General features: G+C 46.1%; 1 pseudogene; it reads left to right on the forward strand.

The window, feature by feature from the left end:
• LOC117484599 overlaps positions 1 to 20446 on the forward strand; it is a 55742-nt pseudogene extending 35296 nt beyond the window's left edge.
• The last annotated feature ends 2060 nt before the right edge of the window (positions 20447 to 22506 follow it).

Here is a 22506-nt window from a genome sequence, read left to right on the forward strand (position 1 = left end):
GTATGTGATGACTACTTCCATTCTGGAGAGGATCACAAATACATGGATCCTGAGATTGAAGCTCAAGCCGGGGACCAGTGATTATTAACATTTTTAAGTTTTCAGAAAAAGACATCATTTTGTGAAAAAAATGAGAATTTTGAGATTTTGAGAAAAAGTCAGAATTTTGAGATTTTGTGAAAAAGTCAGAATTCAAATATTCAGATTTAATAAAAGTGCAAATGAGATGAAATTATCCAAATGTATGAGAACATTACAGAAACTCTCAGAGAATAAAAATATAGGTTAAAGTTAAAACTCAAAGGTTTTTACAGTTTAAAGGGGACCTATCATGCAAGTCACTTGTTGATGTCTTCTCTACATCACCATGTGTCCCCGGTGTGTCCCCGGTGTGTCCCCGGTGTGTCCCGGTGTGTCCCCGGTGTGTCCCCGGTGTGTCCCCGGTGTGTCCCCGGTGTGTCAGGGAACTCACGCAGCGTCAGAAAATAAAACCCTCTCTCTTTTCCTCCGTACCCAAATCTCTAAAAACGGGGAACAACGGAGCTGATCCAGATTAGCGTCCGATATGACGTAATATCTGAAATGTGGACCCACGGCCCTATCAGAAACGTTGCTATCAGAAACCATGCTCGACTGTTTTGGACGTAATATGGTCGGTGTTTACATTAGCATGGCTAACACTCAGAGCTAACCTGTACTGGAGAGCATGTGTGTGAAGAAGCAGGAAATAAAAAGGAACTCACCTTGTGGTATAACCGGCAAGAGAGAAAGCCTTTGAGCTCCATACTGTTTCAGAGAGAATCCTTGATAATCCATGATATGGCGTTTCATCACGGCAGCATTTAGTTTAGACAGTAGCTGCCGGGTCCCGCATGAGCTCAGCCCCCTCCTTTTTAAAGCTTTATACCCCAAATCAGTACTTTAGAAACAGGAAGTGAAATAGAGGGATATGAGGCATGGCTAGAATGGGTGATCTGTTTGGTGTTTGGAGCAAAACACTTCAGACATGTTTTTTATATATTTGTATATATCTGAGACCTATGCTATTGCCTACAGATAGCCTGATAGGTGACCTTTAAACATTTTTTGTGAATTTTGCAAGAAAAATCTCTCAGATTTCAGTATTTTTGGGAGTAATTTAGGGTTGATTTGAATGTGTGTTTTGTTCCAGCAGAGAAGCCTCTGGATAACGTGACGACGATGAAGGCGGGATCCTCGTCTTCAGGCAGCAGCGACTCCTCCGACAGTGAAGACTCTGACTCTGGTAAATCACACATACAATACTATATAACACCATAAAGAAATACAGACTGAATGCACCTATGAGATGACAGCAGGAAGTGACCAATAACACCTGTGTGCCGTGTCAACACATGTAATAGCTGTCTCTTAACACGTTATATTTCGCTGCATGAATCTATAAAGTTCTTAACATCTGATCTGAATTAGAATTTCTTGTTGTTTATTTTCACCTTCTGTGTAAAGCACTTTGAGCTGCATGTGATGATAGCTCCTGGTGTTTCCTCTGTGTAAAGCACTTTGAGCTGCATGTGATGACAGCTCCTGGTGTTTCCTCTGTGTAAAGCACTTTGAGCTGCATGTGATGACAGCTCCTGGTGTTTCCTCTGTGTAAAGCACTTTGAGCTGCATGTGATGACAGCTCCTGGTGTTTCCTCTGTGTAAAGCACTTTGAGCTGCATGTGATGACAGCTCCTGGTGTTTCCTCTGTGTAAAGCACTTTGAGCTGCATGTGATGACAGCTCCTGGTGTTTCCTCTGTGTAAAGCACTTTGAGCTGCATGTGATGACAGCTCCTGGTGTTTCCTCTGTGTAAAGCACTTTGAGCTGCATGTGATGACAGCTCCTGGTGTTTCCTCTGTGTAAAGCACTTTGAGCTGCATGTGATGACAGCTCCTGGTGTTTCCTCTGTGTAAAGCACTTTGAGCTGCATGTGATGACAGCTCCTGGTGTTTCCTCTGTGTAAAGCACTTTGAGCTGCATGTGATGACAGCTCCTGGTGTTTCCTCTGTGTATCAAAGTGCTGTGTGTTTCAGGGCTGGTTCCCAAGAGGAAGCTCTCCACTAACAGAGACCCTAAGAGGCTGCACCCCCCCCTGCACCTCAGCACCGCCGCCCCCCAGCCTCAGGTGGTCCAGCCCCCCCCCCCCCGGTGGTCCCGTCTCTGGACGCCTCGCAGCTGATTGGTGCAGGATTCGATCCTATGGCTCAGTTCATGAACCCTCACCTGACTCAGCACAACTCTGAGCCCCGCCCCACCATCACTGCTGCTGCTGCCCCCCCCCGCAGGCCTCCCCAACACACCTGCAGAGACGCACCTGTTCCTGAACCAACATCCCATCGTACCCTCCCCAGGTACTCACACACTGCACCAATCAGTCCTGACCTGAGTTAGGGTTTAGGACTCATAATGCTGACTCATGTCAGGGTTTAGGTCTCATAATGCTGCCTCATATCAGGGTTTAGGACTCATAATGCTGACTCATGTCAGGGTTAAGGACTCATAATGCTGACTCATGTCAGGGTTTAGGACTCATAATGCTGACTCATGTCAGGGTTTAGGACTCATAATGCTGACTCATGTCAGGGTTTAGGACTCATAGTGCTGACTCATGTCAGGGTTTAGGACTCATAATGCTGACTCATGTCAGGGTTTAGGACTCATAATGCTGACTCATGTCAGGGTTCAGGACTCATAATGCTGCCTCATATCAGGGTTTAGGACTCATAATGCTGACTCATGTCAGGGTTTAGGACTCATAATGCTGACTCATCAGGGTTCAGGACTCATAATGCTGACTCATGTCAGGGTTCAGGACTCATAGTGCTGACTCATGTCAGGGTTTAGGACTCATAATGCTGACTCATGTCAGGGTTTAGGACTCATAATGCTGACTCATGTCAGGGTTTAGGACTCATAATGCTGACTCATGTCAGGGTTCAGGACTCATAATGCTGACTCATGTCAGGGTTCAGGACTCATAATGCTGACTCATGTCAGGGTTCAGGACTCATAATGCTGACTCATGTCAGGGTTTAGGACTCATAATGCTGACTCAGGTCAGGGTTTAGGACTCATAATGCTGACTCATGTCAGGGTTCAGGACTCATAATGCTGACTCATGTCAGGGTTTAGGACTCATAATGCTGACTCATGTCAGGGTTTAGGACTCATAATGCTGACTCAGGTCAGGGTTTAGGACTCATAATGCTGACTCATGTCAGGGTTCAGGACTCATAATGCTGACTCATGTCAGGGTTCAGGACTCATAATGCTGACTCATGTCAGGGTTCAGGACTCATAATGCTGACTCATGTCAGGGTTCAGGACTCATAATGCTGACTCATGTCAGGGTTCAGGACTCATAATGCTGACTCATGTCAGGGTTCAGGACTCATAATGCTGACTCATGTCAGGGTTCAGGACTCATAATGCTGACTCATGTCAGGGTTCAGGACTCATAATGCTGACTCATGTCAGGGTTCAGGACTCATAATGCTGACTCATGTCAGGGTTTAGGACTCATAATGCTGACTCATGTCAGGGTTTAGGACTCATAATGCTGACTCATGTCAGGGTTTAGGACTCATAATGCTGACTCATGTCAGGGTTTAGGACTCATAATGCTGACTCATGTCAGGGTTTAGGACTCATAATGCTGACTCATGTCAGGGTTCAGGACTCATAATGCTGACTCAGGTCAGGGTTCAGGACTCATAATGCTGACTCAGGTCAGGGTTTAGGACTCATAATGCTGACTCAGGTCAGGGTTCAGGACTCATAATGCTGACTCAGGTCAGGCTTTAGGACTCATAATGCTGACTCATGTCAGGGTTCAGGACTCATAATGCTGACTCAGGTCAGGGTTCAGGACTCATAATGCTGACTCAGGTCAGGGTTTAGGACTCATAATGCTGACTCAGGTCAGGGTTCAGGACTCATAATGCTGACTCATGTCAGGGTTTAGGACTCATAATGCTGACTCATGTCAGGGTTCAGGACTCATAATGCTGACTCATGTCAGGGTTTAGGACTCATAATGCTGACTCATGTCAGGGTTTAGGACTCATAATGCTGACTCAGGTCAGGGTTCAGGACTCATAATGCTGACTCAGGTCAGGGTTCAGGACTCATAATGCTGACTCAGGTCAGGGTTTAGGACTCATAATGCTGACTCAGGTCAGGGTTCAGGACTCATAATGCTGACTCATGTCAGGGTTTAGGACTCATAATGCTGACTCATGTCAGGGTTCAGGACTCATAATGCTGACTCATGTCAGGGTTTAGGACTCATAATGCTGACTCATGTCAGGGTTCAGGACTCATAATGCTGACTCAGGTCAGGGTTCAGGACTCATAATGCTGACTCAGGTCAGGGTTTAGGACTCATAATGCTGACTCAGGTCAGGGTTCAGGACTCATAATGCTGACTCAGGTCAGGGTTTAGGACTCATAATGCTGACTCATGTCAGGGTTCAGGACTCATAATGCTGACTCAGGTCAGGGTTCAGGACTCATAATGCTGACTCAGGTCAGGGTTTAGGACTCATAATGCTGACTCAGGTCAGGGTTCAGGACTCATAATGCTGACTCATGTCAGGGTTTAGGACTCATAATGCTGACTCATGTCAGGGTTCAGGACTCATAATGCTGACTCATGTCAGGGTTTAGGACTCATAATGCTGACTCATGTCAGGGTTTAGGACTCATAATGCTGACTCAGGTCAGGGTTCAGGACTCATAATGCTGACTCAGGTCAGGGTTCAGGACTCATAATGCTGACTCAGGTCAGGGTTCAGGACTCATAGTGCTGACTCAGGTCAGGGTTCAGGACTCATAATGCTGACTCAGGTCAGGGTTCAGGACTCATAATGCTGACTCATGTCAGGGTTTAGGACTCATAATGCTGACTCATGTCAGGGTTCAGGACTCATAATGCTGACTCAGGTCAGGGTTCAGGACTCATAATGCTGACTCATGTCAGGGTTTAGGACTCATAATGCTGACTCATGTCAGGGTTTAGGACTCATAATGCTGACTCATGTCAGGGTTCAGGACTCATAATGCTGACTCATGTCAGGGTTTAGGACTCATAATGCTGACTCATGTCAGGGTTTAGGACTCATAATGCTGACTCAGGTCAGGGTTCAGGACTCATAATGCTGACTCATGTCAGGGTTTAGGACTCATAATGCTGACTCAGGTCAGGGTGAAGGACTCATAATGCTGACTCAGGTCAGGGTTCAGGACTCATAATGCTGACTCAGGTCAGGGTTCAGGACTCATAATGCTGACTCAGGTCAGGGTTCAGGACTCATAATGCTGACTCATGTCAGGGTTCAGGACTCATAATGCTGACTCATGTCAGGGTTAGGACTCATAATGCTGACTCAGGTCAGGGTTCAGGACTCATAATGCTGACTCAGGTCAGGGTTCAGGACTCATAATGCTGACTCATGTCAGGGTGTAGGACTCATAATGCTGACTCAGGTCAGGGTTTAGGACTCATAATGCTGACTCAGGTCAGGGTTCAGGACTCATAATGCTGACTCAGGTCAGGGTTCAGGACTCATAATGCTGACTCATGTCAGGGTTCAGGACTCATAATGCTGACTCATGTCAGGGTTTAGGACTCATAATGCTGACTCATGTCAGGGTTCAGGACTCATAATGCTGACTCAGGTCAGGGTTCAGGACTCATAATGCTGACTCAGGTCAGGGTTTAGGACTCATAATGCTGACTCAGGTCAGGGTTCAGGACTCATAATGCTGACTCAGGTCAGGGTCTATAATGCTGACTCATGTCAGGGTTCAGGACTCATAATGCTGACTCAGGTCAGGGTTCAGGACTCATAATGCTGACTCAGGTCAGGGTTTAGGACTCATAATGCTGACTCAGGTCAGGGTTCAGGACTCATAATGCTGACTCATGTCAGGGTTTAGGACTCATAATGCTGACTCATGTCAGGGTTCAGGACTCATAATGCTGACTCATGTCAGGGTTTAGGACTCATAATGCTGACTCATGTCAGGGTTTAGGACTCATAATGCTGACTCAGGTCAGGGTTCAGGACTCATAATGCTGACTCAGGTCAGGGTTCAGGACTCATAATGCTGACTCAGGTCAGGGTTCAGGACTCCTAATGCTGACTCAGGTCAGGGTTCAGGACTCATAATGCTGACTCAGGTCAGGGTTCAGGACTCATAATGCTGACTCATGTCAGGGTTTAGGACTCATAATGCTGACTCATGTCAGGGTTCAGGACTCATAATGCTGACTCAGGTCAGGGTTCAGGACTCATAATGCTGACTCATGTCAGGGTTTAGGACTCATAATGCTGACTCATGTCAGGGTTTAGGACTCATAATGCTGACTCATGTCAGGGTTCAGGACTCATAATGCTGACTCATGTCAGGGTTTAGGACTCATAATGCTGACTCATGTCAGGGTTTAGGACTCATAATGCTGACTCAGGTCAGGGTTCAGGACTCATAATGCTGACTCATGTCAGGGTTTAGGACTCATAATGCTGACTCAGGTCAGGGTGAAGGACTCATAATGCTGACTCAGGTCAGGGTTCAGGACTCATAATGCTGACTCAGGTCAGGGTTCAGGACTCATAATGCTGACTCAGGTCAGGGTTCAGGACTCATAATGCTGACTCATGTCAGGGTTCAGGACTCATAATGCTGACTCATGTCAGGGTTTAGGACTCATAATGCTGACTCAGGTCAGGGTTCAGGACTCATAATGCTGACTCAGGTCAGGGTTCAGGACTCATAATGCTGACTCATGTCAGGGTGTAGGACTCATAATGCTGACTCAGGTCAGGGTTTAGGACTCATAATGCTGACTCAGGTCAGGGTTCAGGACTCATAATGCTGACTCAGGTCAGGGTTCAGGACTCATAATGCTGACTCATGTCAGGGTGTAGGACTCATCTGATCTCTGATATCATTGTAATTGTTTGTTGTGTTTCTGCAGCGCTGCACGTCGCCCTCCCCCAGCAGCCGTCCCGACCGAGCCACCGGGCGGCGCCGCTCCCCCCCAAACCCCCCCAGCCCCCCCCCCTCCTCACTGCCCACCCCCTCATCCCTCCCCACGTTACCCTCGCCCCCCCGACCACGCCCCCCCTCCCCCCCGTCGCACGGCATCCTGGGAACTCTCTCAGCTCAGCCCCCCCAGGCGCTGCTGGAGGACGACGATGAGCCCCCCCCCCTCAGAAGCCCCCACCCCTCTGAGTCAGGTGCAAAACTTCCTGCAGTCGCTACAGCCTCGCCCCCCCGCCCCCCCCCCTCACTCAGAGACACGTGCACATGCGGCAGCCACCCCCTCACGTGCACACGCCCACGCAGCAGCAGAAGGGGGGGGGCGCTCTGCAGCAGAAGGGGGGGGGCGCCCTGCAGCAGAAGGGGGGGGGCGCCCTGCAGCAGAAGGTGCCGTCGCCGAGGGGGAAAAACACTGAGAGCTTCTCCACAGGTGAGGGGGGGGGGGGGCAACCAATCATTATTATACAAATATAATACATAAATACACATACCTAAATAATATAAATACCTAACAACTATAAATTCCTCAAAAGTTATAAATCAATCTAAATGCCCAAGAAATATAAATACACATTATTAACAACAATAAATAAATGTCAATACTTAAAGCCGGGGCCTTTTAGCTACTTCCTGTTTCCAAAATAAGAGTACAATATAATTAAACATTACAGGTTGTGAGTGACATCAGTTATCACATTTATATATGTTTAGTAGGTTGTGGAAGTGTGCTCCAAAATATCAATAAATGGATGTTTTCAAAGTCAATGAATAATCCAGGGTTCGTGTAAAAGGTGTAAGAACCCTGATCATCGTATTTAAAAATGGTGATATCAATATTGACCAAAATAATGCAGCAGCCCTACTTCTTAGTCACTTCCCTGCACTTTATTATTGCATTGAACTAAATGTAGTGTTTCCTGCCAGGTGTCCTGCGTAAGAGCCCCCCCCCTCTGATGATGAGCTCTCCTCAGATGCCTCAGCTTCTCCCCATGGATCAGCAGTCGCCGCCTCAGACGAAGAAACATGTGAGTGAGATGCTCTCCTGCTACATGATGAACCATCCAGGTCTCTCAGGTCTGCTCTCTGTCCCCAGAGTCAGGTCTCTCAGGTCTGCTCTCTGTCCCCTGAGTCAGGTCTCTCAGGTCTGCTCTCTGTCCCCAGAGTCAGGTCTCTCAGGTCTCTCAGGTCTGCTCTCTGTCCCCAGAGTCAGGTCTCTCAGGTCTGCTCTCTGTCCCCAGAGTCAGGTCTCTCAGGTCTGCTCTCTGTCCCCAGAGTCAGGTCTCTCAGGTCTGCTCTCTGTCCCCAGAGTCAGGTCTTTCAGGTCTCTCAGGTCTCTCAGGTCTGCTCTCTGTCCCCAGAGTCAGGTCTCTCAGGTCTCTCAGGTCTGCTCTCTGTCCCCAGAGTCAGGTCTCTCAGGTCTGCTCTCTGTCCCCAGAGTCAGGTCTCTCAGGTCTGCTCTCTGTCCCCAGAGTCAGGTCTCTCAGGTCTTCAGGTCTGCTCTCTGTCCCCAGAGTCAGGTCTCTCAGGTCTCTCAGGTCTGCTCTCTGTCCCCAGAGTCAGGTCTCTCAGGTCTGCTCTCTGTCCCCTGAGTCAGGTCTCTCAGGTCTGCTCTCTGTCCCCAGAGTCAGGTCTCTCAGGTCTCTCAGGTCTGCTCTCTGTCCCCAGAGTCAGGTCTCTCAGGTCTGCTCTCTGTCCCCAGAGTCAGGTCTCTCAGGTCTGCTCTCTGTCCCCTGAGTCAGGTCTCTCAGGTCTGCTCTCTGTCCCCAGAGTCAGGTCTCTCAGGTCTCTCAGGTCTGCTCTCTGTCCCCAGAGTCAGGTCTCTCAGGTCTCTCAGGTCTGCTCTCTGTCCCCAGAGTCAGGTCTCTCAGGTCTGCTCTCTGTCCCCAGAGTCAGGTCTCTCAGGTCTGCTCTCTGTCCCCAGAGTCAGGTCTCTCAGGTCTCTCAGGTCTGCTCTCTGTCCCCAGAGTCAGGTCTCTCAGGTCTCTCAGGTCTGCTCTCTGTCCCCTGAGTCAGGTCTCTCAGGTCTCTCAGGTCTGCTCTCTGTCCCCTGAGTCAGGTCTCTCAGGTCTCTCAGGTCTGCTCTCTGTCCCCTGAGTCAGGTCTCTCAGGTCTCTCAGGTCTGCTCTCTGTCCCCAGAGTCAGGTCTCTCAGGTCTCTCAGGTCTGCTCTCTGTCCCCTGAGTCAGGTCTCTCAGGTCTGCTCTCTGTCCCCTGAGTCAGGTCTCTCAGGTCTCTCAGGTCTGCTCTCTGTCCCCTGAGTCAGGTCTCTCAGGTCTCTCAGGTCTGCTCTCTGTCCCCAGAGTCAGGTCTCTCAGGTCTCTCAGGTCTGCTCTCTGTCCCCTGAGTCAGGTCTCTCAGGTCTCTCAGGTCTGCTCTCTGTCCCCAGAGTCAGGTCTCTCAGGTCTCTCAGGTCTGCTCTCTGTCCCCTGAGTCAGGTCTCTCAGGTCTGCTCTCTGTCCCCTGAGTCAGGTCTCTCAGGTCTGCTCTCTGTCCCCTGAGTCAGGTCTCTCAGGTCTCTCAGGTCTGCTCTCTGTCCCCAGAGTCAGGTCTAAACCTGGAGAAGATCAGTTTCTAGTCTCCAAACATCTGGAACACACTCCCAGAAACCTGCAGGTCCTCTGCAACGAAGACTACTTTTAAATCCAGGCTGAACACTTTTCTTTGTCTTTGAATTGAACTCTTCACATCTCAAACGGCACTGTAACTTTGATTCCTGTATTTTCTATGTTCATTTTATTATCTTTGCTTTTTAATGAAGTGTGTGTGTGTGTGTGTGTGTGTGTGTGTGTGTGTGTGTGTGTGTGTATGTGTGTGTGTGTGTGTGTGTGTGTGTGCTGTGTGTGTGTGTGTGTTTGTGTGTGTGTGTGTGTGTTGTGTGTGTGTGTGGTGTGTGTGTGTGTGTGTGTGTGTGTGTGTGTGGCTGTGTGGGTGTGTGTGTGTAGAGGTCCAACATGCTGCAGGTGAAGGAGGAGAAGCCCTCCCTCTCTCCCGTCCTCCCCCCCTCCCCCTTCAGCCCCGCCCTGCGTCAGGACTCCCACAAACACGACAACAAACACAGTGAGTCCCTTCTGCCTCAGATCTGAAGTTAGAGAGGGTCATGTTTATATTAAAGGTCCCCTATCATCCTCCTCTTCATCAGTATATCACAGGTCTCAGATTTATCCAGAGCCTGCCTCTGATTGGCTGAAACCCCAAACAGATCATTGCAGCATTACCCATAATCCCCTCTGTTTCAGCCCTGTTTCCAAAGTGCTGATTCTCTGTCTGTTACTTTAGATGAAAATAAGGAGCCCCTCCCCACGCCCCTCTGAGAGAGATTTGGTTACAAAGAACTCAAGAGGCGCGTTCACACCGAGTACTTTCCCCACAGTAGTTCATGAGAGCTCTTTTAGTTCTGATGAACTAAAGCAGATCGCGTTCACACCAAAATGAGTTCCTGGGGGAGGATTAGGCAAATGAGCCGCTGACGTCACTTCTTCTTCTTCTGCTTTGGGTTTACTGGCAGGCCGCAAACAACTTCACGGCGAGTCCAGTAGGTGGCGGTATGCACCTTAAAGTTGCAATCCGCCAACAAACTGAGAGAAGAAGAAGAAGAACCTCCCGCGTATACTGCCGCGCCCACCTGCTGTATGTGAGGCGTCTGTTTACCTTCCGACCTCAGACATGAGCTTCGTCTGAGTTATTTAAGCAAACACAAATACAGATCGTCGACCAGTCAAATGCGATAGCAATGCTGATTCGGAGGCGAAGGCGGTTAAGAAGGATTGACAAAAGGATTGGACGAAGACATGCACACGCTACGCTACGTGTGAAATGAATAAACTGTGCCAGGTGTGTCGTATGCACACTAAATAGGCTCAGCAGCTAACACACCTTTATTATATATCCTCCTGAGAGCAACTGCATCCGTCTGCCATGAACCCTACAGAAACCTACGTGTTAGTTGTGGCTCATAGTGGCCTCCATTTTGTGTCGTGTAAAATGGGGGAAATCAAAAGTTAGCAAATCCCCATGTTCATAAAAACATTTAGTTTTAGGTCAAATAATGATTACACTGCTCTGAAACTCACTACACTAACTCCTAAGATGTTCCCTTACTATAATTAATTAAAATATTGAACTCACAACACTGGTAATAACAAACTTAACCATTTCTCTTTCTATAAATAGTGCTTGTGTTGATGGACGCCATTTTGAAATACAATGAAATGATCTTTTTCAAAGCCACATATTTGGGGTGGGACACAATAAATAAAGCTTCGCCAGTTTATAACCGATGAAACATGATGGTATCAGAATAATCACTTACATGTGATGTATAGGATGCTACACAGGTCACTGTAAAGATAAAGTGTCAGGAGAAATAAGCAAGATACAGGATCTGTTTAATCGCCATGGAGGTTCTCTTTTATTGCACACTCAAGACAGCATCACGCTGTCCCAGGTGTGTCGTATGCATGTAAATACAAGTTATACGTTTTAATGTAAATACAAGTTAACATTTTCAATATAAAAGAAAGTGTCAGTAGTATCAAAACAATATATATATATATATATATTAGGGCTGTCAAGTTAACGTGTTAATAACGCGTTAACGCAAAAAAAAATTAACGCCACTAATTATTTTAACGCGATTAACGCATGTGTATTTTTTGTCCTCGGCCGCCCCGTAGTTTCAGAGCGCATCGAGTTTAAAATACCATCGACAAGCTGATGCTGACAGCCCCGCTCCTGCCGCCCGCTTGTGGCAGACCACACTTCCACGCTCACCGGCAGGCCCGGACTGGCCATCGGGAGGACCGGGAGGGTGTGTGTATGTGTGGCGCGACTCGAGGCACACCTTACGTGTTGTTGTTGTTAGCATCTGGTGCTAGCTAGCTGCGCTAACGGATATAAGGAGCTGTTTCAATGACATTTCGCCGACAACTGCGCCGAGCACTTGACTTGATGCAGGCAGCCAGACAGTGGGACATTGTACGAAAAGTCAGCACACTCAGCACGGATAGTACGCGCAACATGATTGCAGCTCCCGTTCGAGCATATATGCCTTGAGCTGCACATAGCTCCAACGATCCATCACAGTGTCTCCACATTCATACACACACACACACACACACACACACACACACACACACACACACACACACACACACACACAGTATTATTGTATGAGAGAGGTTCCAGGTTGAATTGAGGCGAATATTTGTAATGTTCAGGTTGTTGTGTTTAATATTCATGAGAATATTTTTCATTGTTCAAATGATAATAAACAAACATATAAAGCATATTTGTCCACTCATATGTTGATAAGAGTATTCAAAACTTGAAAAATATCCCTCTAATGTACATTTAGAACAGACAAAAAATGTGCGATTAATCGCGATTAACTATTTTAATCGACTGACAGCCCTAATATATATATATATATATAATAACAATAGGTAGGCTCAGCAGCAGACACACCTTAGTGCAAAGTGAAGTGTCAGTATTAATAACGGTGGCATATATATATATAATCACAATAATACAAAATGAACTGTCCCAGGTGTAGGCAATTTGGGGTGAAGTGTCTTGCCCAGGGACACAACGACATGCTGACTGCAGTGGGGTTTGAACCTGTGCTCCCCTGATCCGAACACCAACGCACCAGACCACTGCACCACACGCCTCCCAACAAGTCATTGTACAGTTTATCAACAACGACAATTTAAAAAAAAATTTTTATTGAAGGCCTGTTGGATTTAATCAGCTCGCTTAGCACTGCCAGAAGCCCAGCCTGAAAGGTATTTTGTTGCTCCACCTGGCGCGCCGACACCTCCACCTGGCGCGCCGACACCTCCACCTGGCGCGCCGCCGAGTCAGCATGGCGCTGCATCACCATGAGCAGCTGGTCGTCCGATTCCTCGGCCTTGTGTGAATGCAGCAGCCGCTCGTCGTGCATCTCCTTGGCACGCAGGTCCTCATTCTCCTTGCTGACCATGGCACGGCAGTCCATCGCCATGATGGTGTCAAGGAAGCTGTCATCCCGTGCCCACTTTCCTAAGAGGAGAAATAAGCAAGATACAAGATCAGTTTAATCGCCTAGTAGTTTGTCAACAGAGACAACATTGGACATGGTGCAGGCAGGGACAGTGTACAAAATGCAGGTGTAAGTAGAAGATAAGATCGGATCAAATAATATCAAATAAAGAATAAATATCAAAGTGTCCTTATTTATTGTTTTGTGCTTAATGTATGCTTGAACTTTGTTTTATAGGGATTAGTGGACATCAGTTAGATGTGTAACCTTCTTTCAAGGCCAGAGTAGTTACAGTGTAAGTGGATTGACATCTAACATAACATGGCTGAGTACAATTATAACAATCAATAAAAAAAAGGAAAAATAAATAGAATTTCAATTACATTTCTACTTAAAGGTGGGGTAGGTAAGTTTGAGAAACCGGCTCGAGATACACTTGTTATATTCCATGGAATGCTCTTAACATCCTGATAGCAATGAATATCTGAAGTGCTTTGACAATAAATCCATAAATAAATCATCATCTGTGGAAGCTGTAGTACTGTAAAAAGCACGACCAATCATCTGAGCCGGCCCGGCTAAAATAACTGGATGGCCTACCTGCCTGTCAGCCTTCCATCTGTGCACAAACTTATCTCGTGCCCTCATTGGTCATGTGCGCGTTTGTGTGTGTTGGAGGAGGGGCTCTGTGAGGAAGTGGCAGATTTCTTCCGGCTGTGTATTTTCAAATTCTAGCGATCTCGAGCTGGTTTCTCAAAACTTACCTACCCTACCTTTAAGTGTGCAAAAATATTAGAACATCAGTCTTTGTGGCATGCAGGTAATCAACTGTTTAAGCTTTTACCATTAACATGTAGAATGAATGTTGCAAATGACACATGAAATTATAGCAACTACAATGTATTGTTTACCTCTATGCATTCAGTGTAGCCACAGAGGTAGCATTATGTCCAGCTAGCATGCTAATTGCTAACGTTATATCGTATTATCCCGGAGGGGAAAGCTCACTAGTTTCCAATCCAGAGAGAAACACCTCGCCTGAAACACACGATTAGTGCCATGAGTTAGTGAAGCAAATTACAGAACATTGCACACTTATTCACAAGTCACTCGTTATGACATCATAAAGTGGCCAAAATCTAATCAGCTCATTTTCAGACAGGTTTTTATATGAATGGATCAGGACAAAAAGAGAGAGAATCTTTGTTCCTGAAACTTTCAGATGTAGAAGAGACATGAGGAAGAGGGGACACATGTTGATGTAGAAGAGACATGAGAAGAGGGGACACATGTTGATGTAGAAGAGACATGAGGAAGAGGGGACACATGTTGATGTAGAAGAGACATGAAGAAGAGGGGACACATGTTGATGTAGAAGAGACATGAGGAAGAGGGGACACATGTTGATGTAGAAGAGACATGAAGAAGAGGGGACACATGTTGATGTAGAAGAGACATGAGGAAGAGGGGACACATGTTGATGTAGAAGAGACATGAAGAAGAGGGGACACATGTTGATGTAGAAGAGACATGAAGAAGAGGGGACACATGTTGATGTAGAAGAGACATGAAGAAGAGGGGACACATGTTGATGTAGAAGAGACATGAAGAAGAGGGGACACATGTTGATGTAGAAGAGACATGAAGAAGAGGGGACACATGTTGATGTAGAAGAGACATGAGGAAGAGACATGAAGAAGAGGGGACACATGTTGATGTAGAAGAGACATGAGGAAGAGGATTTTGCATAATAGGTGACCTTTAAAGTACTCATGTCTCCCTCAGGATTAGACCTGAAGCCATCGGACGGTTCTCGCCTCCCTCCTCGCCTCCCTGACTCCCCCGCCCCCCCGCAGCAAGACATCAAGATCAAGCAGGAGCCCAAAACTCCCATCGCGCCCAAGAAGACTCAGGTGTGTACGAGTGTGAGATCCTGGTTCATCCGTTTCTCTCCATGGCAGATTCCTCTCTAAACATCATCCTGATTCTGAAAGCAAAACGCACACAATCAAGCACAAACCAGATTTGAAAGCATGCTCTTGAATGGAGATGGGAAGCTTTAATATCCAATTCCCCTGCACCTCCCAGACTTCCACAACTTACTCCTGCACACTTTGGAATACATCTTCATTTTGCTAAATGATAGGCATGTATCTACTAGCATTTCATTCCACATCAGGTATGGTGTGTTAGTGATTCTGTTATTATTTATTTATAATGCGATTAAAGTTTCTGCGTTAGAACTGTGAAGTGAAAAAGTATTCAGAATCAACATTAACCACAGCTTCTGTTTGATAGTGATAAGAAGTAGCAAGGTACCCCACCTGTAGCTGTGAACATGACAGGATGTATGATTACCTAGAAGAGCATCAGGACTGTTTGAGGCATATGATAGCTATGTGATTAACATGATGATTCAGCCTCTATGGAGATAGACATATGACAAGCATGCTCATTTCTGACGTGGAGCTAATCTGAAGTAAACATTGAATACTGCTTTCTATTCCTCCATCTTGTGACTGTGTAACTCCCTCTCTTGGATATCAGCATGTGAAGGACACTGTTCAGGAACTAGTTGATGCTCTGTATGTGATGACTACTTCCATTCTGGAGGATCACAGATACATGGATCCTGAGATTGAAGCTCAAGCTGGGGACCAGGGAGATTTCTCTAACACTTTTTATACTAATAGTAATGGTTCTCCCCCCCCCCCCCCCCAAGGAGGTGAAGCTGAAGAACATGGGGTCCTGGGCCAGCCTGGCTCAGAGGTCTCAGTCCACTCCAGCCTCATCGGTCCGGTCCTCCTCCGACAGCTTCGAGCAGTTCAGACGGGCGGCGAGAGAGAAGGAGGAGAGGGAGCGGCAGCTGAAGGCCGAGCAGGCGCGACGCGAGGGGAAACTACGGTACACATAGAAACACAAACATATACATATATAAACATAATGAGCACTTTTTTCTTAAAATCCAGACTTTTTTCTCAACATTTTGACTTTTGAGAAATCTGACATTTTTTCTCTGAATTCTGACTTTTTTAAAACAAATTCTGACTTTTTTCTTAACATTTTCAAGAATGTTTGACTTTTGAGAAATCCGGACTTTTCGAAATTCTGACTTTTTTCTCAAATAAAAACACTTTCAAAAAAGAATCTGACCTTTTCTCGTTAAAGGTGGGGTAGGTAAGTTTGAGAAACCAGCTCGAGATCGCTAGAATTTGAAAATACACAACCGGAGAAAATCTGCCACTTCCTCACAGAGCCCCTCCTCCAACACACACGAACGCGCACATGACCAATGAGGGCACGAGATAAGTTTGTGCACAGATGGAAGGCTGACAGGCAGGTAGGCCATCCAGTTATTTTAGCCGGGCCGGCTCAGATGATTGGTCGTGCTTTTTACAGTACTACAGCTTCCACAGATGATATTTCTTTATGGATTTATTGTCAAAGCACTTCAGATATTCATTGCTATCGGGATGTTAAGAGCATTCCATGGAATATAACAAAAAGTGTATCTCGAGCCGGTTTCTCAAACTTACCTACCCTACCTTTAACATGTGGATTTGTAGACATTTTTTTTTTTTTTCTCAAAATCCGGACTTTTTTGTTGTTTTGACTTTCCCATATTTTTGACTTATTTGGAATTCTGACTTTTTTCAAGAATGTTTAAACTTTTTCGTAATGTTGACCTTTTTCTTTTCTGACTTTTTTTTCTCGTAATTTTGACTTTTTTTCCAAATTTTGACTTTTTTAAATTTATTTTTTACATACTCACTTTTTTCCTCAGAACTGAAGGAACCTCCCTCCTGGTCGGATCACTATCCTCTCCGTACCTTTTATACCCAGAGCGTCTTTGTGTGCATCTCTTCAGTGGCTGATGATCATTATTTTATATTGATTGATTATCCCTGGAAAATAAATAATCCCCCTTTATATAATTTACAGGAAATAAATGTTTCTTCAGTTATTTTGTGTAGTTGTTCTACTCCCACCCCCTGCTGTGTCTTTGCTGTTTCACTAAAGCCTCATTTTTCTGAATTTTGAACTTTAAAAAAAAACAATCTGACCTTTTTCAAAAAAGCTAAACTAAAGCCTGATTGATTGATTGATTGATTGTTCAGACGTGACGATGACGACCCGGTGGAGCCGCCCCGGAGGGTGCAGGAGGAAACTCGCCGTCGCCCCGAGCAACAGTCGCCCACGCCGCCGGCCACCACCCCCCCCACCCACTCCCCACAGGCCCTGCCCCCACAGCAACCGGCTCCACCCCCTCCCTCCCCCGCCGCCATCGACCAGCGAGAGATCGCCCGCCGCCGCGAGCAGGAGCGACGCCGCAGAGAGGCGGTGAGAAAAACATTTTCTCTTTCAAATGTTCCTCAAGTCCTGACGCTCTCTAATGCTCCTCTCTCTCTAATGCTCTACGTCTCTTCATAATGCTCCTCTCTCTCTAATGCTCCTCTCTCTCTAATGCTCCTCTCTCTCTAATGCTCCTCTCTCTAATGCTCCTCTCTCTCTAATGCTCCTCTCTCTCTAATGCTCCTCTCTCTCTAATGCTCCTCTCTCTCTAATGCTCCTCTCTCTCTAATGCTCCTCTCTCTCTAATGCTCCTCTCTCTCTAATGCCCCTCTCTCTCTAATGCTCCTCTCTCTCTAATGCTCCTCTCTCTCTAATGCTCCTCTCTCTCTCTAATGCCCCTCTCTCTCTAATGCTCCTCTCTCTCTCTAATGCTCCTCTCTCTCTAATGCTCCTCTCTCTCTAATGCCCCTCTCTCTCTAATGCTCCTCTCTCTCTCTAATGCTCCTCTCTCTCTAATGCCTCTCTCTCTAATGCTCCTCTCTCTAATGCTCCTCTCTCTCTAATGCCCCTCTCTCTCTAATGCTCCTCTCTCTCTAATGCTCCTCTCTCTCTCTAATGCTCCTCTCTCTCTAATGCTCCTCTCTCTCTCTAATGCTCCTCTCTCTCTAATGCTCCTCTCTCTCTAATGCTCCTCTCTCTCTCTAATGCTCCTCTCTCTCTAATGCTCCTCTCTCTCTAATGCCCCCTCTCTCTAATGCCTCTCTCTCTAATGCTCCTCTCTCTCTAGTAATGCCTCCTCTCTCTCTCTAATGCTCCTCTCTCTCTAATGTCCCTCTCTCTCTAATGCTCCTCTCTCTCTAATGCTCCTCTCTCTCTAATGCTCCTCTCTCTCTAATGCTCCTCTCTCTCTAATGCTCTCTCTCTCTCTAATGCTCTCTCTCTCTAATGCTCCTCTCTCTCTAATGCTCCTCTCTCTCTAATGCTCCTCTCTCTCTAATGCCTCCTCTCTCTCTAATGCTCCTCTCTCTCTAATGCTCCTCTCTCTCTAATGCTCCTCTCTCTCTAATGCTCCTCTCTCTCTAATGCTCCTCTCTCTCTCTAATGCTCCTCTCTCTCTAATGCTCCTCTCTCTCTAATGCTCCTCTCTCTCTAATGCTCCTCTCTCTCTCTAATGCCCCTCTCTCTCTAATGCTCCTCTCTCTCAAGCTCCTCTCTCTCTAATGCTCCTCTCTCTCTAATGCCCTCTCTCTCTCTAATGCTCCTCTCTCTCTAATGCTCCGTCTCCTCTCTAAGCTCCTACTCCTCTAATGCTCCTCTCTCTTAATGCTCCTCTCTCTCAATGCTCCTCTCTCTCTAATGCTCCTCTCTCTCTCTAATGCTCCTCTCTCTCTAATGCTCCTCTCTCTCTAATGCTCCTCTCTCTCTCTAATGCTCCTCTCTCTCTCTAATGCCCCTCTCTCTCTAATGCTCCTCTCTCTCTAATGCTCCTCTCTCTCTCTAATGCTCCTCTCTCTCTAATGCTCCTCTCTCTCTCTAATGCTCCTCTCTCTCTAATGCTCCTCTCTCTCTAATGCTCCTCTCTCTCTCTAATGCCCCTCTCTCTCTAATGCTCCTCTCTCTCTAATGCCCCTCTCTCTCTCTAATGCTCCTCTCTCTCTAATGCTCCTCTCTCTCTCTAATGCTCCTCTCTCTCTAATGCTCCTCTCTCTCTCTAATGCTCCTCTCTCTCTAATGCTCCTCTCTCTCTAATGCTCCTCTCTCTCTAATGCTCCTCTCTCTCTCTAATGCTCCTCTCTCTCTAATGCTCCTCTCTCTCTAATGCCCCTCTCTCTCTAATGCTCCTCTCTCTCTAATGCTCCTCTCTCTCTCTAATGCTCCTCTCTCTCTCTAATGCTCCTCTCTCTCTCTAATGCTCCTCTCTCTCTAATGCTCCTCTCTCTCTAATGCTCCTCTCTCTCTAATGCTCCTCTCTCTCTCTAATGCTCCTCTCTCTCTAATGCCTTCTCTCTTCTCTCTAATGCTCCTCTCTCTAATGCTCCTCTCTCTCCTTCAGATGGCCGACACCATCGACATCAACTTCCAGAGCGACCTGATGGCCATCTTTGAGGAGAATCTGTTCTGAGGACACACACACACACACACACACACACACGCACTCACACATACACACACACACGCACTCACACACACACACACGCACGCACACCTCTCTCAGTGGTGGAACAGCTGGCTTGTGTCATGTGACGAGGGGTCGTTTGGTGTTTACGGGAAATAATGAAATCTGCGGATTAACTTTTACACTTTTAGAGAAAACAGAGAAACGATGGCGAAGAAGCGGCGTTAATTTAATGATGAATAAAGTGTGTGTGTGTGTGTGCGTGTGTGTGTGTGTGTGTGTGTGTGTGTGGGAGGGGAGTGTTTCCTCACACACACACTTTTGTAAGACCACCTCCTGCTAAGGTCTCTAATTGGAGCAGCGCTGAGTGGCCTGTAAACCCATTATACATATTATATAAATAAATGAATATATATTATATACGACGAAACGTCACCATCGCGAGAGGAGCTTGAATTTGGGGGGGGGTCTCGGAGTTTGATTTTGTAGAGATTTACTGTAAAGAACTTTTTTATCGAGAGGATGGTGTCTGCGTTCCTCTCTATGCCAAATCCCACCCGAGTGCTGCCGTCACCTTTTCTACATTTAGACTTCTTTTCACTTTATATTAAAGGTTTTTATTGATATTTAATTTCCTCCCTTTTTAACCCGGACCCCAGGAAGCAGCCGAGTTTCTGCAGCGCTTTTATTTAGATGTTTTCTCTGTAGCCTCCTGCGTGTCTTCCCGTGTGCCATCGTGTTTCCTGTCCTTTGCAGATCCTAGAATCCATCTTTTTTATTTCTCCCCCCTTTTTTTCAAATGTGATTGTTTTGATTCCTCTTCCTGTTCCCTGCGGTTTACTTCCTGTTGGTTTGTTGGAGAGCGCCTGAGGTCAATAGATTCATCGTGTTCACATTATGGAGTACAACATCTTTTTTTAAGAAAAGTATTAAAATAATATTTAAAAATTAACTTTGGAACGTCGTGTTTTTTTGTCTCTGAGCCACACGGGGGCGCTGTGGGGAAACAAGTGCACTCATTCTAAATATGATGATACTTTTACACACACACACACGCACACACACACACACACACACACACACACACTCTCTCTCTCTCACACACACACACACACACTCTCACACACAGGCCCAATCCACCCTACCCTACACACTGCCCCTCCGTTCGCGCGGAGGGTCCGACACATTAAGGTCTGTTCCAAACTAAATTATTGCCCTCTGCTTAAAAATAATAAAATCACAGCCCATTCATTTCTCCTTTCTTTCATGCTGTGCAAAGAAAAACAACCTCTGAATCCAGATATCTCACCATGACTCGCGCATACATGCACGTGCACGGTTGTGGTATGACCATATGGACACAAGATGTGTGCAAATGTATTTAGTTTCCTATCCATGTGAACATGATTTAAGTGGGGGGGGACCTAACCTCCTCGGTGCTCCCCCCGGGTAGATGTTTTTAAATGTTGAAGTTGAAAGCATCAATCTGGTGCACTTTGAGAGCAACATCAGGAGATCTATGGATACATCTCTCAACATCCATATGAAACTGAACCCTAAGCAGATTTTCTTTTTCTTTATGGATGTTTTACAAATCACTCTCCTTTCAAACTGTATTCTTGTTTATTAATAACAACTTTTTTTTACTGTCATATAGTATTTTATACCTGTTTACTTTATTCTCTTGTTCTTTTATAACTAATGATCATATACAGATGTGCCTTTACCTCACTGGTTGTAGAAGCTTCTTATATCCGTTAGCATAGCTAGCTAACCAGATGCTAATAACAGCAAAGTGATTGACTGTCTGATCAGTATGACAGATGAGCAGATCTCCTCTGGGCTTTCAGCTAAAGACACAGCCACGCAGAAACTGCGGCATGTGTACGGCTCCTTATGGGTACTGCAATGTTTGAAGTGCCGGAGCGGCGTTCTGGAGCTCTCCGTCAGAACTGCACCCCTATCAGACAGGACATATACCACGTGATGACACTTTAGGCTCGTGTTGTGTTCAAGGACCCTGACTTTAGCCAGGAAAAACAGGCACTCGCTTTTTAAATTATTTTGCGGTCTAGATTTCTTTAATTTTTTTTGCGTGTGTTTATAAATGACCTCGAGGGCCGTACCGGAGGTTCCTCACCCCTGGTCTAAGAGATGCTGATTTGAAACAGTTACATACAGTTACGGCATTTCCTGTTTCTGCCGGAGGGAGGGGAGTTTGTCCCAAAGCTTGCTGCTGTGTTTACTCCCTCCATCTGACAGGAGGGAGCCTCGTTGAGCTGCGAGTGAGAATACAGACGGAGTTCACTCCATCACGGAGGGGAGTGTGTAGGGGTAGGTGTAGGGCATGGTTTGGGATTGGGCCACACACACACACACACATACACACACACACACACCACCACCATATGATGAATTGGAAATGGGGGACCCTGATGTAAACAAGACGAAAGTCTTTCTCTGGTCTGCATCCCCTTAACAATTGTATGTTTTGAGCTGTACTGTACTGTACCCAATATACAAGCTGTTAATAAACTTTTCAATCAATCAACCACCCTGTAAAAGCCAGTAAGGGGAATCAGCAACTCACACACTTTTTCCCCAGAATGTTGACTTTTTGAAGCATTTTCATAATCTATTAATTGGTTTATTAATCACTTTTAACTTCTTAATTATTGACTAATTTTCTCTACATATGAACTACGTACAGAATGAAAGAAGGAAAACGACATCCGAGAGCAGCGTAGATTATGTTTGGGGAAAAGCAAGGAGAACAAAGTAGAGAATAAATGAAAATAAAGGACTTTGTTACTCCAGAGAAACAACTCTGTTACAAGAAAAGTGTAAACAGTCAGAAGGAGGTTTCAAACAGGAAGTAGGAAAAGGAAACGTCGTGAGGATCCTGAGACAAGTGATTTATTTTGTGTGTGTGTGTGTGTGTGTGTGTGTGTGTGTGTGTGTGTGTGTTGGTTGTTGTGTGTGTGTGTGTGTGTGTGGTGTGTGTGTGTGTGT

The sequence above is a fragment of the Trematomus bernacchii genome, unplaced genomic scaffold (genome assembly GCF_902827165.1).
Source record: "Trematomus bernacchii unplaced genomic scaffold, fTreBer1.1, whole genome shotgun sequence".
Taxonomy (NCBI): Eukaryota; Metazoa; Chordata; class Actinopteri; order Perciformes; family Nototheniidae; genus Trematomus; species Trematomus bernacchii.